The sequence below is a fragment of the Felis catus genome, chromosome C2, assembly GCF_018350175.1.
Source record: "Felis catus isolate Fca126 chromosome C2, F.catus_Fca126_mat1.0, whole genome shotgun sequence".
NCBI lineage: Eukaryota > Metazoa > Chordata > Mammalia > Carnivora > Felidae > Felis > Felis catus.
This window is the reverse complement of record NC_058376.1, coordinates 107041027-107057887: the sequence shown is the minus strand read 5'-3', so window position 1 is coordinate 107057887 and position 16861 is coordinate 107041027. Positions and strand designations below refer to the sequence as shown.

The following is a 16861-nucleotide window of genomic DNA, read 5'->3' as shown; positions in this document are numbered from 1 at the left end:
CTCACTTGGGCAAAATAAATTGAGACAGACCCTAACAGATGAACAGCAAACATTTCTCTACTACTTCAAGAGACAGAGGTACCTCTAAGTAACGCAGATGCAAAGTTCAGAGAGCTTTAGACAGGGCATGATTGGGAGAGCATGATAAAAAAGGCTCTTGAGAGTTTTGAATTTTGAATTATTCTTAATTTGAAATTAGAACCACACAGATGGTTGGTTTAGAATAGATGACCTTAGCTTTTAGGTGAAATTCTTATAAAACAGGAAGTAGGTTTACTTTTGCTCACCAAACTTCCAAGTGGCTCAGTTTTGGGCTCTACCATAATTTGATCATGAAGTCACATACGACAAATGGATTTCCAACCTGAATTTCTTGGGAAATAATGGTAAAATCCTCCAGCAGTTCACTAATGCCAGGAGGTGTATAATAATTGGTAAATACCTTGTCTGATGCCCTGGAATATCTTGTAGAGCAAATCATCAAGTCCTCTGTTAATTTTTTTTTTTTTTTGGTCTTACAAACTGTTGACAGATGTTAGAGAAACATATGCTTCCCATTGTTTTACTCATCTTTTAAAACTTTGGTGTAAGTGTAAAATAATGACTGTCACAAAAACTGGCAGAAGAACCCTAGGATTTTACTTTTTTTATTTTGAGAGACTATCCTAGACTTCCTAGCCTCTATTAGATTCCAATTTCTGCCGCTACATTATGCTTGGGAGGTCTCATTATTGCAAAAATGACTGTTGGGTTTCCTTTGAATTTGGGTTCTCTGAATCTTTCTAATCAATTCTTTTTTTGACATTACAAATATTAAAAGGACTCTATATTATCAGGAAAGGGAAATCCATTGTTTTTTTTTCCCTAAGCTGCATTTTTTGTTGTTAGAAGTACCTACAAATGGATTATAATTTCTTATTCTATCTTTCAATGTATTTCCTAACAGTTAATGTGAAATGCTTATGAAATAAATGTTGCCAAATGCTTTTCTATCCAGATTGCTGATTAAGCAACTTCTTCTTTAGCACATAACTTTTGGATCCTTTATTTAATTAATTAATTTTGAGAGAGAGAGAGAGAGAGAGAGAGTGTGTATACACACACACACACACACACACACACACACACACACACACGAGTGGGGAGGGGCCGAGGGAGAGAGAGAAAGAATTCCAAACAGACTCCACACTCAGCAGGGAGCCCAATGCTGGACTCTGTCCCACAACCCTGGGATCATGACCTGAGCTGAAATTAAGAGTCTGATGCTCAACTAACTGAGCCACCCAGGTGCCCCTGGGTCCTTAAAAAACAAACAAACAAACAAACAAAAAACTATAAATAATGTCTGAGAGAAATGGCCTTAAGAATCAATATCAGTGTTATTTAAAATAAGCCTAGCCTGAGACAGTCATAAACTTTTCCAAACAGCGTATGTGCAGCAGAAGGATAAAAGTGGCCTTAATTTGCAGGCAGCAGACACTGAGGGCCTGTCATTCATAAAGAGTTGGGAAGGGTGGAAGAACAATGTCACTGTTTGCGAGCATCTCAAAGTGGAGTCTATACGACACCTGCAACAAACCTTCACGGAAATTGCAGATTCCAAGGCCCGCCTCAGACCTAGTGAATCAGGACATCTGGGGTGAAGCCTGGGAACGTGCATTTTGCAACAGTCATATGCATTCAAATTTTAGAATCATTAAGCTAGGGGCTCATATCTTCTAGAGGCAGAAGCAGTCTTGCCGGAAAATGATACCAATTCTCCAAAGCCAGGCAGACAAACTGGGCTGCAACAAAGTTGTAGAAAATTTTAGGACAAAACAACTCAATAAAAGAAGAAAAAGCACAGTTCTACATAAACGCCTCCATGCTTCTATATTGAAAGGAAAGGTAAGGCTTTTTCCAGGCTATCACTCACCATCAATATTAAGCAGTGTTTGGGAAGCTGAATAATACAGCCCAAGGAGAATAGAGGATATCCAGAATCATTGCAGCCACGGTCCCTGCACTAACTCTGGTCCACACACTTCTCCTTTCTGTCAGTGACATTGTCATCCTGCTCTCTCAAGGCTTAAGCATCATGCAACCAGAATCTCCCCTTTTTAAGCCAAAGCCCGTGGAAATCAGAGAGGGAGAGACATGGAAAGGGAAAACAGAGCTTATTGTGTATAATTTAAGCCAGAGTCAGCATGGTGTAGGTGGACAGAAACCTGCTTTTTTGACCCCAGTGTAGTTGTGTCATTGTTAGTGCAAGAATTTCTCAGGGCCTCAGCTTCATTCCCTGTGAATGAAGAAGTTCTCCATAATTCCTGTGTGCTGCATTTCAGCTCTGAGACTGATTTGATTTACGAGCATCAGTGTCTTGTCTAATTGCTTGGTTGTTTAGACAAGCAGAATCTAACATCTCACTGGCCTAAAGCCTCTCCTGCCATCTAGTCAGGAACTGAAATGTCAGCATCAGTGTCCCTTCTTTAATGGCATGGTGGTTAAGAGAACATGCTTCAGAAACAGGTAATCCATGGTATGACTCCAGCTCTGTCACTCCTAACCTCCATTTCTTCATTGTTTAAATCGGCATACTAATATCCATTTCACTGTACCATTGAAAAGCCTAAATAATGTTTGTAAAATGCCAGCTCCACGCTTGATATAAACAAAAGGCCACAGAGTCGGGTCTTCAGAAAGACCACAGACACCTTAACTCTTCCGTAATGAACGTCCATCTTCAAGTAAGGTCATGTTAGAAGAGGAAGGACCACCATTTATGTCAACTGCAGTTTTTAAAAAATGAACTGTGTAATCCATAGCAGTGATATACCTTGCATATTTGATATCTAGAGTGAATCACTGCTTAACACTCCCTTCTTTATCTGATAAAATTATTTCCAGTAATTATCACAATAATCATCAATAATCATTATTTTCTTTCTTGATTTGTTCTTTAGGTTTTTTTAAAAATATATTTTATGTTTATTTATGTTTGAGACAGAGAAACAGAGCATGAGTGGGGCAGGAGCAGAGAGAGAGAGAAAGAGAGGGAGACACAGAATCCGAAGCAGGCTCCAGGCTCTGAGCTGTCAGCACAGAGCCCTACGTGGGGCACCAACCTACAAACCGTGAGATCACGACCTGAGCTGAAATTGGATGCTTAGTCAACTGAGCCACCCAGGTGCCCCAGATTTGTTCTTTAGTTTTAAAGTAAATAATTAACAATTTAAAAAGAAAAGCAAATTGCATATTTAAAGATCATTCGAATCCAATGCATTTCAGGTATAAACTAAAATGTGCACTTGCTGAAGGAAAATATTATACCTCACAGTTCCGTCTACTTATTTTCAATTTAAAACAGAGTCTCCAAGAGGTTACACATAAATGACAGAACTGATATTCTTCAAGATATTTGTATGTGTGGTTTTACAATCACCAAGCAGCTATTATTTGTTTAAAATTTTTTAAGTGTATTTATTTATTTTGAGAGAGAGAGAGAGAGAGAGCACCAGTGGAAGAGGGGCAGCGAGAGAGAGAAGGAGAAAGAGACAGAATCTCAAGCAGGCTCCACACTATCAGTGCAGAGCCCACAGCGGGGCTCGAATTCACTAACTGAAAGACTATGACCTGAGCCAAAATCAAGAGTGGGATGCTTAACCAACCGAGCCACAGGGCATCCCTCCATTCTTTGTTTTAAATTTATTGTCTAAATGCAGGCAAAGGCGCTACCTCCGGGGCTAAGGCAAAACCTGCTGTAGAACCAGTGGTTCCAACAATCTCCAATGGTGACAAACTTGCTCTAGAATAAACTCCTGCGGCCAATTGCATGAACGTTGGGGGAGCCGGCTGGAGGAGGCCCACTGTGTAACTGGCAGCTCTTTCCACTTAATTTCCACGTGGAATACAATATTTATTAGAGGATAATTTTAAGAATGACATTTACTCTGAAGCTTTCATCTATAGTATTAAAACCCAATAATAGCCACAATAGCTCTGTAGAACTTAGACCAACTAGTGATTTTGGGGGGGGGGGGGGAAAGAGTCTCATCACTGATACTGTTTAGAATTGTTGGCTAACATGTTGATGCTAAAAAGCAGATGAACTTGTTATTGTTTTTAAACTCTCTAAGACAACACACACCCTATTGCCTGAGCCTAGGCGACTCTCTGTCCTGCCCTTGGCGTACCATTGATCTACTTGTTTTCTTCATCGATGAGTTTCCAGAATTTTCTGACTCCCCAGCACCCAGTATACCCCTTTCCACATAGTAGGACATAATAATTATTTGTTGAATTATGAATGCCACTCATGCTCATTATTTTTAAAATGCCTAAGAGCAAGTATTACTATCTGCATTTTGCAATTAAGCTTTGAGAAATTACATAACCTGTTCAAATTCACACAGCTCGTTAGCGGCAGAGTTGGGATTTGAACCCAGGGCTCTCTGGTTCCTGTGCATTCAGCACATGGCCATGTACACAGCTTCTCATCTGTGACATAATTTGCTGACACCTGTCTACTCAGTCTAAAATTTATAATGCATAATTAAAGAAGTAACCTTTGTAGGCACTATTCAAGCTTGTTTTCATCCTAAATGCAAGTTGGAAAAATATTTGGCACTGGTGACTGTCACATTCATTAGGAGCCTTAAACCCATCTGCAGCTCTATTGATATTCATCAGCCCTGCTAAATCATTTACACCGGCAGGAAATTAGTCTAGAATGGCACTCCTTTTCAGAGAAAGGAACCAGGAAAATCCAGAGAGGCAAGAAACTGAGCCCTGATGGGCGGCAAATAATAGCAGGTAAATGCTCCAGGCCGCACCGCCAGGGGGACCAGGGAGAGGCTGTCATCCATAGGTTGGAGAAATAAAAACCCAGCCGCGGTGGGATTTTCATTCATATGGCAACACAATCCAGGGCCTGGCAAGTCACTGAGCCTGCACAGCCAACCATCTGTTTCAAAGCCTCCTGCATTTTCCCATTCATGTAGCCATTTAATCTGCCCTTGGCAGGGCTGAAAATAAAATTCAGGAGCCTCAGAAGTGCTTGGTTTAGAGAAGCCTCACTGAGATAAACCCAAGCCTAGTAGGCCGGGACCACTGGAGGGGGCAGCCCCACAGCCCTCGTGGCGCACTAATCAGAAATCATCCCACATGTTGTCAGCAGGGGGAGCCCCCCCAGGAAACAGAGGGCCTGTAACCGTTAACGCACCCAGGAGGTGATTCCGGGGACCTCATGGATCCTCTGATTGGGTAATTTTGTTTTCCTGTTGTAGTGATTGGGAGGGGAAGGGAAATTTTAACCTCTTTTTCTTGCTTGGTTAGAAGTGGCACCAAGAAGGGGAAATCAACTTGAACGGTGGAGTTACCTCACCACAGCTTCTATCTGAGGAGTTAATTAAGGAAACACCAAATTAGAAATTTAGAACATGACATCTATTTTAGAATTTCCACTTGTCAACCAAGCATCTTTTTTTTTTAACAAAAATTTAAAAAATAAAAATATCTCTAGAAATGCTTAGTCACCATTAAATTTCCTTGTGGCTCAAACCCTTATGCCTCCTACATAATTATAAATCAAAAGATTCAACCTTTTATAAATTCTCTGAAGTCACTGGTTCCAAGAAGCTGAGGAGCATCCAAATGACCTATGGGAGCTTTAAAAAATATAGAGCTATGGTTCATTGAATTTGAGTTGAGATCTGGGAAACTGTATTAGAAAAGTGCATAAACTTGGCGATGCTAATGATCACCCAGGTTTCAGGACAACTGCTTGGAATCGGCCTGCACAACACATTTTTATATGCCTAAGCCATCAGGGGCTTTGAATTGCAGTTTGCTGATGACAAATAAATAAGTCTCTCCTAGTTAGGCCTTTGTCCCTCAACTTGTATTTCCCAAACGTGTCTGATTTACAAATTATCCAGGCATTGAGTCTCAAACTTGATCACACACTTGGGCATTACCTGGAGCTCTTTAAAGAGCCCCTTCCTTGGGTCCCACAGCCAGCGACTCTGATGTTGTTGGTCTGGGATGAAACCTGGGCATCAGGATAGTTGAAAGTTCCCCAGTGACTCTAATGCACAGCCGCAGTTTGAGAACCTCTAACTGAGGGAGCCTGTTCAACACAGATGCCCGGACCCCAAGCTAGATCCATTGAATCAGTACCTTTAGGGCAGGATCCAGGGCACCTGAACTATTAATGTGCATGGCCAGGGGCCATATGGTCTGGCAAGTTTATGAATGAAAGAACTTTAAATTTCTTCTCCCCAGTAGACTGTGGCCCTTCCCTGTCCCTGCGGTGGAGGGACAGCCACCATTTTTGCTAGAGCTATGGCTGAGACTACCAGTGACTGGTCTGAGCAGAAATGTGCAGAGTGGCAGTGAGGTCTGGGGCCAACCCCGAGGCTCCCTCCCTCCCTCTGCCACCCATCCACACACATGTGGATGTTTCCATAAATCACTTCTGATATGTGGTTCGTATTCAGGAAGTGCTCTGACTGCTTACCCATGTAATGATGGAGTAGAGGAAAGGTCTAATTTTGGAATGACTGTGGCTTAGGCAGCGCCGTGTTCCTTGCAAGTCTGAATTTCCTAAACACAGTGGCTCCACTGCTCTGCCTGCTCACCACAATTACACAGGCTGTTTGAGGCACGCTATCCATCACAGCAAATTACTGGTGTGATCCACTCTAGAATAAGGCTGGACGGCCTTGCTGATGGCAATCTTTGCAGAACCTTCTTGATAACCAAGAGAAAGGCAAGGTGGGAGGAAGAGCTTAGCAGATCAAGGCTGCTGAATCAATTAACAAGGTCTCTGCCTGACTTCCAGTCAGAGTGAGAGACAGGGGTGTGGGAGCTGCTAGTACGCAGACAGCATTATACCAGGGTACATGTTCTTGTCAGGTTGGTTTACTGGTACATTACAATCGGGGAAGAGAAATAGCGTTCGTGGAGTGCTTTACTGACTGCCACCCAGTGTTCAGCCCTTACGTACATGATTTCATGTAATTCACCCAAGAAAATCATGATCACTCTCATTTTATAGGTGAAGAAACAGAGGCCATTTATCCAGGATCACGGGTCGGTAGAAGCAGACCAAGATTTAAGCCCAGATTGCTCTGGTTTCAAAGCCCTTGCCCTTCCCAGTATCTTAGGCCAACTAGGACCCCACAGACTCTGGAATCTACTCACAGGACAGGTTCTGGAGACATATCGATATGTGAATGGACTACAGGGTTAACTTCCTGGAAGGATGGGATAGGACGTGGGATACCATCCTTCGTCCATGAACACAGAACATGGCTCTTCCACTCCAGGGCTCCTGGCTTGGTAGGCTGGTAACAGGACAATAAGGCTGAGCCCTCCTCCCATGAGTGTCTCCTTTGGTTGCTAGGGTGTCCACAAATCTCAGCAACCAGTGTGTTAGGACTCCTGACATCATCCTTGGGTTCCTGGCTCTGTATTTTCTAGACATACCCTTTGAATTTAACCTTTGGTGATTCCTGAGGGCTGAGGTGGCTGGAGAGTCTGGAGTTAGAGAAAGAACATTCAGCTTCGTCCTAGGCGGAGGCCTTCAAAAGCCAACCTAGAACCATGGATCTACGTGCAGGGGGTTTATCTGGGAGGTGGCCAAGGTAGCGCTATTAGAAGAGGCGGAAAGTGAGACAGAGAAGGGAAGAGAAGCCTATAAAGGGTGCACTGTTAGTGGTTACCCCGTGGGCATTTGGAGTAACACTGCAGAACTTAGGGACAGTTGTAGAAGAGAACACACGCCTCTGATTTATTGCCACCACCCAGAGACGAAAGGGCTGAGATATTGATCCTCCAACCTCCACCCAACACTGGCTGAGGGCTGTTCCTGGAGGAAGGGGAACTAATTTCCTGCTTGACAGGGGGCGTTGGGCTGAAAGGAAGCCTTCAGCTGCTAGCATGTCCTGACCAGGGAATGAAAAATAGAGGAGATACAAGGGTGGGCCCCCCAGATATCCTGAAACTACTCAGGACTGAAGAGAGTTCTATCATTCAGTGGCTCCAATGGCACTGTCCCTAGGACAATCTGACCCATCACCTACATGATATGAATACACTATATGCCTAGGGCTGACATAAAATACCTGGTATCCAGTTTAAATCTGACCTTCAGATATATAATGAGTCATTTCCTAATTATAAGGATGTCCTGTGCAAATAGTCGTTGTTCAACTGGAAGTCAGATTTAACTGCATGTCCTATATTTGTATTTGCTAAATCTGGCAATGTTCCTCATGCCTCCTTACCAAGTCAAGGGTGGGTGTGTGTGTGGGGGGGGGGTGGCTATTCTGAGGGTCTCTGACACAAAGCAAAAGGTATAAGACTTAAGGCACCAGAAACATTCCCTGATCATGTGAGGAGGAGCTGGCAACATTTAAAGGTAAGAGAGTGAGATTCTGAAGTGGCGGCAGGGTGGGGGGTGGGGGTGGGGGATGGATATTGGTCTTTGGAAACAGAAAGAGTGATTCTAGACTTGCACAACCTATTAATAACCTTGGCAGTTCATGGTATCACTCATTATTCTGTTTGGGATTCATATTCAACTAACAGTTCTTGAACAACAATTGTCTCCGAGCTTCTTCCCAGTGATTACACTCCACCTTCACAACCATTGTCATTATACCCTTGAGGAAAGACAGAGTCTCACAGAGGACACTCCCAGAGCAGTGTCCAAGGTGGACCAATTAGCAGTTGAACCCATATCTCTGGCACCAAGTTCCAGGATCCCCTCTGCTGCAGGGAGGGGTCCCAGGGGCGTGTCTGACTCCACATCCTGGTACTGCCATTGCTTATGTCAAGTAGAAGGCAGAAGTTTGGCTCAGTCAGTAGGAATGTTGGGCTCATGTGCAAAACTGGATTATAGATAGCTTTCAGCTCACTAATGGCTTACTGTCTAGACCATTTCACAGATACCATAATATAGCTGAACATATTCCTCATATTAATAAACAACAACCATTCCTTCAAAAACATTGCCTCTGTAAGAGAACACACCCTGAATTTGAACTGAGAGGGAAAGGCCAACTCCCAAGTAGCTCCTTTCATGGCCCCTGTAAAAATAAGACTTTCTCAGCCCCCAAGGCTGACTCATCCATGGATTCTTGCAGGGAAGGTCTGGAGGCATGTGGGATAGAGACCTCAGTGTGTGAAGCGTTGGGAGGTGGTGGTCCAGGCAGGGAGGCTGGAGACTCCGGTCTCACCACACCTATGGGATGAGAGGCTCTGGGGAAAGCACAACCTGGATGTGTAGGCTCTGTCTATGACAAGGAGGAAGCCATCCCTGTGTGCCTTGGGGTTCTCATCTCTAGTCTTCAGAATTCTGTGGCTGTCAAAGGGAAGAGGAGAGGAAAGAAGGTTGAGATAGACCCCATTAAGAGTGGTTTATTCCAGGTAAGAGTAGAGAGACAGACATTTCCAGAAGGAGGGGGTGTGCAGTGGCCTCATGGCAGCCCCCTAAACATGCAGCAGCCTGACTGTGTGAAGACACAGTGGGGAATGTTGGTTAGGAGGAGCAGTGGCCATTTTTATGGCTCATTCCCAGACAAGTGCTATTCACCTAGGAATTGGCAAGGACTAACAGTACTTAACATTAGAGGTTATTCCTGGATCCTGTATAAACTGATGGGCTGCAAGAGCCTGATGTCACAAAAATTTTGCAGCCATTCCTATGACCCTAAACCAAATCCTGAAACCAACCAGTCAATGATGCGGTGCCTAATGGGGACAGGGGCAGCCCCGTGTCAGGTATTGATGAATTCAGAGAGTCACTTTATATCAGAGAAAGATGAGTCATGAGCTCAGCCTTCCAAGAAGGTTTGTGAAGGGGGAGCCGAGGAGGCAAAATGTAATTATCTAATGCAACGGCAGCCTCAATTAAGGATGACAAGGGGACGAGCAATAAAAGAAAGATACTGGAGCATCTGATTAAGGCCCCAAATGTAAAAACAATAGTGATCATTCTCTAGAGAGTAGTGACAAAGCTTCCTTCTAGGGGACTTGAAGGGAACAGCCCCTATGCCCCTCTCTCTCACTCCATGCCCTCAGCACAAAAGAAGCAGTGCTGACCTTTAAACCCAGAATCAGGTTTGCACAAAGGACAGACACTGGCTCAAAGTCTTGGGATTAGGGGCCAAAGATTTTGGCTTTGATGAGTCAGGTACAATATTTATCCTGAAGGAGGAAAGGGCACCACATATCATTCTTCTTGAAGGTAATCCAGGTAAGCCTGGTGACAGCTTCTTGTTCCATAAGGAGGCCTTGAGGGTGAAAGGAAAGTGAAAGAAAGTTCCCCTAATCTTCCTGGTACCCTCTCAGATCCGATACTCAGAAAACAGGCTTATTTGCAGAAAGAGATCAGCACTCCTGAAGGAATGTGAGTAACAGGAGCCTACAGCCCTGTCCAGGCCCAGGCTGCTCATGGACAGACAGATGTGGCTTCCCTTCTGCCTCTTATAGCCCAGGGTCTCAAGCTGCTTCCACTCTGGTGCTATAAGGAGCAGGGTGCACCTAAGGAGTCTGTTCCCCCATCTGTCACTTGGGCCCATTGAGGGCTCAGACTGTGGACCATGTTTCCTGTACAGCATGGACCAGGAAGCCACGGGGCTGCTGCAAAGTTAGGGGGAAGGACTTCAGGGCATCCCCCCCTGCCAGCTCTCCCTTAGAATAAGGCAGGGCAGTGGGTCCTCGGTATGCACAGTATGCACTGTGGAAGGACCGTGACTATTTTGATGAGGGGTGGATTTGAATCCCCCTCATTGAAAGGCAGGAATAAGTTCCTTTGCTAGTCAGTAGGCCTTGCTGGCTGGCCAAGATCATGCCTCGATGGTCTGTTTATCTACTTAGGTGGAGGGCAGGCAATGTGTAAATGTACTCCCAGGAATGCCATGTTCTGAGAAGGTGTCCCTCAGGCCACGTGTCCACAGCAACATTCCCTATAGATGCTAAGCCTGAGTACTGTTGCCCCCATTCTGGAGAGGAGCAGATAAGGGGTGCGGCTGCAGTTACCTCTGTGCTCAGCCCCTATAAAAAGCTCCTGGTGCCACCCTCCACATATTCATAGAAGCCTAATGAGACAGAGATTTTTTAAAATGTTTTTAAACATGTTGTTGATGATGATAATTGGCTCAGGAAACAATTTTCCAGAGTCACAGGGTTTGTTTTTTCTGCGGTTTGTGGATCAAACAGAGAAGAAAGACATCTGACCAATAGCTGTCCCCTCAGGGAGCTGCCTCTCCCTCTTGGTCTGCGAGAAGCCTGCACGTGTCTGCCCCAGACGCCCAGGGGCAGCTCCTGGCTCCCAGCTAGCGCCTTCTCTTGACTCATGTTTTCCTTTCCCACAGTCCTGAATCTGTTGTCCCGAGTTATCAGTGAGGGAAAAGGATTGGGGATAAGACTAATATTGACCATATGACTATGTCTGGCACTTGTTTTTTGTAAGACTGGAATTGAATCTGAGACTGTAAGGACCCCCAGCCCCCAGCTCCATGCAGAAAAATAAATGAAACTACTGAGGCAAAATGGCCTGATGAGGGGCCCCCAGCTCTGTGTGTGAGGGACCTCTCCATGGCTACACCTGGTGGTGGCACAGTTTGCCGTATTTGATTCTATCGGACAGAAACAGTGGGGAGGAGTGATTTAAAGTAATCAATGACTGTCATTTTTTTAGACCTCAAATTCCACCATTCTACACTCAAGGGGGGAACTGACACTCTTTTCCAAGTGAAATTTAACCAAAGAATAGATGTGAATATGGATTTTGGCTTTAGGTGTTTCCTACTCCACTCTGTTCATGAGCCAAATTAGAAGCATTGAACACTGATTGACCCAAGTGTTGCAAACATTGCAATGGATCCTGTCAAAAGACTCATCCCCCTATCTTAATAGTCAGGCTGGGCCAGAGGGAGACCAACAGACTTTCCAGAAGAGAGGATGTCTAGGCAACAAGGAGGGGAGATGGCTCTGGGACCCGCCTCTCTAGAAGCCCTTCTCCAGCTCTCCATCCCCTCCTGAGGTGATTTGTCCAATCATTTATGTCTGGGGCTGTCCCCACTCATCATAAACCTGGTGAAAGGAGGAAAGGGGGTCTACTGAGACAGGCTGTCCTCAGACCAGGAGCTGATTTTATACTGAGATCCTCATTGCATTTGGAAAGGCCTACAGTGCTTACAAACCTTCATCCAAACTTTGCCTATAGGAAGGACTAGGAGCCACAGTCTCAGAGGGAATGGACTTGGATTTTCTTCAAATTTCTCCTATGTGGAGCATTGGGCAATGGGAATGTGAGTTCAGCTTCTGGTGGTGGGGACTCCCATTGCTCCGCTTGAGTAGAAGCCAGATTTCAGAGGAGAAAGGCCAGGGAGTAATGGTATGTACATTCCCAAATCACCTTGGTCAGGACACATGAGATTAATGTGTTTACCTGTCATTTGGATGCTACAACTGCCAGTTGACTGGTCTCCTTTCCCCCGATTGTCCTTGCTCTCTCCTTTTGTATACAAGGCCAACTTTATCTTACTCCCATTGAAAGTTTTTAGTGGTAGGTCTTTGCTGCTTACCAATTCAAGCAAACTCTCATCCCAGAGCGCCACCTCCCCATCCCGCTGGCTGACCTGTCTTTCACAGACCTGCCCTCCTGCCAAGTCATATTTCTTAGAGTTCTTGTTACTTATTCTTTGAGCTTTTTCACCTCCTTGCCTTTTTTTCCAGATTAGCAACCTCATGTTGATGCCACCCTGCTCTCCCCACAATCTGCCAAAATCCAGCCATCAAAGTTCACCCCAAATGTCATCCAAAGTCTGACACTTTCCTTTTCCAAATGATGGTGATGACGAAGATGTTGGTGCATAACATTGACTATTACACATCAGGTAGTGCATTAAACATACGGGTTTTTCTGTTTAACCTTCAAACCCACCCTCCAAGGCAGATGGTGTTACTATCCCCATTTTATAAAGAAAGAAAAACACTGAGAGCAAATAAGTAACATGTCATTTTACTGTACCTTCTCATGTAGTATGTCAATCCATTTTGCATCTTCCCTAATAGGTCTTGAGAGCAGGAGGAGGGTCCCATTCATCTTCTCTTGCCCCACCCTGCCTAGTGCAGTGCCTGATGTATGGTATCCACTCAGTATGTTGGGTGATGTTTCAGAGTGACACAATTCAGCTCGTTGTGTTTTCTTGCAATTGGGTATTGTTCTCACCTGGAAGAACATAGTTATGTTTTTTAAGTCCCATAGATTAGGTCTGAAGTGACCCAAGGAGGCCCTTCTGCCCTTGCAAAAAGAAGCATCATGTACACTCCTGAGAGAGGGTAGAAAAGGGAGGGACTCTCTTCTCCTCATGGGATGGGGAGTGGCTCAGTTCTCCAAACCTAGGCAGGGATTGGCTCCTCATAGGAGTGAATGGCTGGAGGAGGGTTCGGAGGAAGAAAATGAAAGGCTGGAGTTCATAATTGCAGGCACCACAGCATGAATACTGGAGACTTGGGCTGATAAAAAAGATCATAAGGCAGAATCAGGACTGATTAACATAGTAACAGAGGTGGAAGGCCAGTCTCTCTGCATGCCCACTGCTTCTGTCCCTCATAGAGAAGATGGGGAGCCATGGCTTCCCAATGTGGAGTCCAGGCATCCTGTTCCACCTGGTGTTGGAATCAGCATTCCTAGGATCACAGAAACCTAGACCCAAACTTGGTGTTGCCACTTCCATAAGCCAGGTGGCTTCTGGCAAGATGCTTACTGGTTCTGGGCCCTAGTTTCCAAACCTGTTAACATGGAATAACATACCTGCACTGCAGGGCCCGTGTCAGGACTAGACGTACGCAGACCATGAGCACAGGGCCCAGCCTCCAGTGCTCAGTTACTCTCAGCTGGCAGCTCAGTGAAGGGAGAAGATGAAGCCACATCTCAGGTCCCAGGAGGCCTTGTCAACCCTCACTGGACACTTCCCTACTCATACTTGGTGCTTCACTGTTATTAAAACCTTAGGTCACATGAACCCAGACCTAGATGCCCCCTTAGACCCAGCAGTCCCTAGCAAGCTGTCCCTCTGCACCAGGAAAAGCCTGTCTGAAGGTAGGTTGAAAGGTGCATGCATTATATTCCCACTGGACAGTCCTTTGCATGGCTTTAAGGGGCAAAATACTGCTTTTTTTCCTGATACCCTATAATAAGAAATGGTATATTTTGATAGCCCTTTGATTTCATGGGTCCTTAGTATGCATGAGCTAGAATTTTAAAGAACATGACTATAATTTGGGGCTTGTGGTTAAGCACAACTCAGACACCAGACATAATTCACCACCACTCTGTACTCTTGGATTTTCCACGTGTCCCCCTTCATTCTTTCATGAAGTTTTATTAGGATGTTCTATTTCCTTCCCTATCTCCCCCCCATCTGATGAATTCAGGTAAAAAATAATTCCACTTTAAAAGTTGCCTAAAGAAGCTCTAATTTGATTGGTGTCTTTGGGTTCACCTAAAACCAAAGCCTCACTCAACAAATGAGGAACATGGAGGTCGCAAGAGATTAAGTAGCATGTCCAAGTAATCACAGAGGGAAGATGGCAGATCCAGGTGAGAGTACAGGCCCAGGTGTTCCCAGAGCACAGTCTATCCTCACACTATGTTTCCAATCGTCCTGCATCCACGTCCAGCTTCATGAACTCTGCTATATCCCTCTACCTTCTGTATTATCATTTACCCAATACTTTGTCTTCAGATTCTGTCACATTTTCATTTAGATAAATTTATTTCAAAGGGAGATTTTATATAATTACCTAATGAAAAAGGCATATCACTTGCCATTGATAGAAAGTTATAAAGACGATGTGAAATGTAATTGTATGGAATTCTAACCAGGTATTGTTGCCTGGGAAAAGAAAAGAAGCTGGAAACCTGTTCTGATTATAAAGGATGAATGGCAAGTCTCAGAGGTGCTAAAGCCTTGGTAGGACACATGAAAGTGGTTCTGGATCTGATTTTAATGCTACTTAATGCCATTTTTATAGCAAGGAGAAGAACCTTTGTCGATACGATCAGTGGGATATGCTCCCACTTTGAGACCGTTGCGGTCCATGATGCCGCCACACCAGGTCTCTGTGAGTCCTTAGATGTCAGCAGACTCCTCCCCTCCCTGGCGCAGCAAGGCATTTCAAGGGTATGGACAGTCACTCGAGGAGCTTCACGCATCTTGTTTGGTAACTCAATGCCAAATGAATGCCCTACATTCCTTCATTATTATAGTAGAATAAATGTTGAATTTAAGCATAAATTTTGGTAAATTTTCCAAGGGACTATCTTGTTCACCCCAGAAACAATGTCAAGATAATTAAATTTTAGATAATAATGAATCAGGGAAGTTGATCTCAGCAGTGGAAAAATGCTGTGATTTAAATTGCCAATATACAGATACTTTTAGTTCTTAGAAGCTACTGCCAACTGTGCCTGCCGGAAGTTAAATTCTCAATAGCTTGCTATGATTGATGCAGGCATTAGTCATTTAAAAAAAAAAAAAATCTTGAACTAAGTAATTTGCATCCAAAGGATGACATCAGTTAACACCATGGGCTTGTTGTTTTAGAAACTGACCACTAGATGGAGCACTTGCAATTCAAAAATAAAAAAATCTCAGCCCCGGAGGTACAAGCATTTTACCAAAGGATCTATTGTACTTACAAACCAGCGTGTACACAAATGAGAAGGCACTGCTTGCCCTGAAGATGGTATTCTTTTCTTTCTTCCTAGACTTTGATATGCCTCTCCCTCCTTCCTCAGGACAGGTCACTTCTCCCCACAGGCAGTGTCTCTGTAGGAGTTCACCTTTTTAAACTTTTGGTGTGTGTCATCCTTCTATTCCTAGCCCTGTGACTGGGCAGAAAAATGTATTCCTTAAGATGTGGTTTCTTTCTTCCCCCTACCTCAACACTGCTCGCTCCTGAGCACTAAGGCACCACTTCTTCGGGTCCCGTGACTGGATGCTAATCTGATACATCCCGCAAGAGCACCTTGGTTTGTAGGACACCCATTCTTCTCTACGAATTACACACCACCTTTCCTCTCCCTCATGATGATAGCAATAAATTTTCTTTAAACATTTTTTTTTAAAGAAAGTCCACATCAATGGACTAGTTGTTCTTGTACCAGCTCTTTAATATGGCCATAATGAGGTATATGAGACCAGCTCTCAGAGTGAGGACAGGAAGTAGGAGTGACACCTCCAAGCAATAGGACCTAAAACAATAGACTACATTGAGCCCATTGCAGCAAACCAGTGAATTTATTTGCACGTTCTAATCCAGAGGGAAACTTTCCCCCCCGACAGCCAATGAATAGGGAGGAGGGGTGTGTGTTGGTGGTGTGGCATAAAAGGGGGAAGACAGGTAGAAGAACTGAAACATTTACTTCGTCTCTATACAAATAGGGATGTCAACAAAATCAAGCACAAAAGAGCCTCTTTGTGGCTGGTGTTTCCTGGCCACAGCCCCAGAACCTATGAACCCAGAGCTCTGTTCCCAGGTGGCCTCTCCTAATTTGCTAAATAACCTTGGGCAAGTCACTTAACCTTCCCAAACCTCAGCTTCTCCAGCTATAAAAGGGGGGTGCCGAGAGCTGTCTCTTCTCTGCTTCTCTGGTAAGTTGTGAGGATTAATGATGAGAGAAAGGCAGTCAAGGGCCTGGAGTTTCTTTGAGAAAGGTGCTGCTTATCCTTGGATTGGAGTAATAAAAGTAAATAGAATAAATACACTTCAGCCAAAGTCGCAAGGGCTCTGTGCCCTGTGGGTTTCCACATTTCCCATTCCTCAAAAAGGGTTGGCAGGGACAAAACAAAACAAAAATACC

At 44.4% G+C, this 16861-nt stretch overlaps 1 long non-coding RNA gene across 2 annotated transcripts in view; it reads right to left on the bottom strand.

Moving 5' to 3' along the window:
• Nucleotides 1–5086: 5086 nt before the first annotated feature.
• The window catches only part of LOC123380076, a 29303-nt gene continuing 17528 nt past the window's right edge, over nt 5087–16861 (bottom strand). For both annotated transcript variants that reach the window (XR_006585327.1, XR_006585326.1), the window contains 2 exons: nt 13022–13222; nt 5087–9346 (listed from right to left, as the gene is read on the bottom strand). This is a non-coding gene — a long non-coding RNA (uncharacterized LOC123380076). The remainder of the gene's footprint in view (nt 9347–13021; nt 13223–16861) is intronic.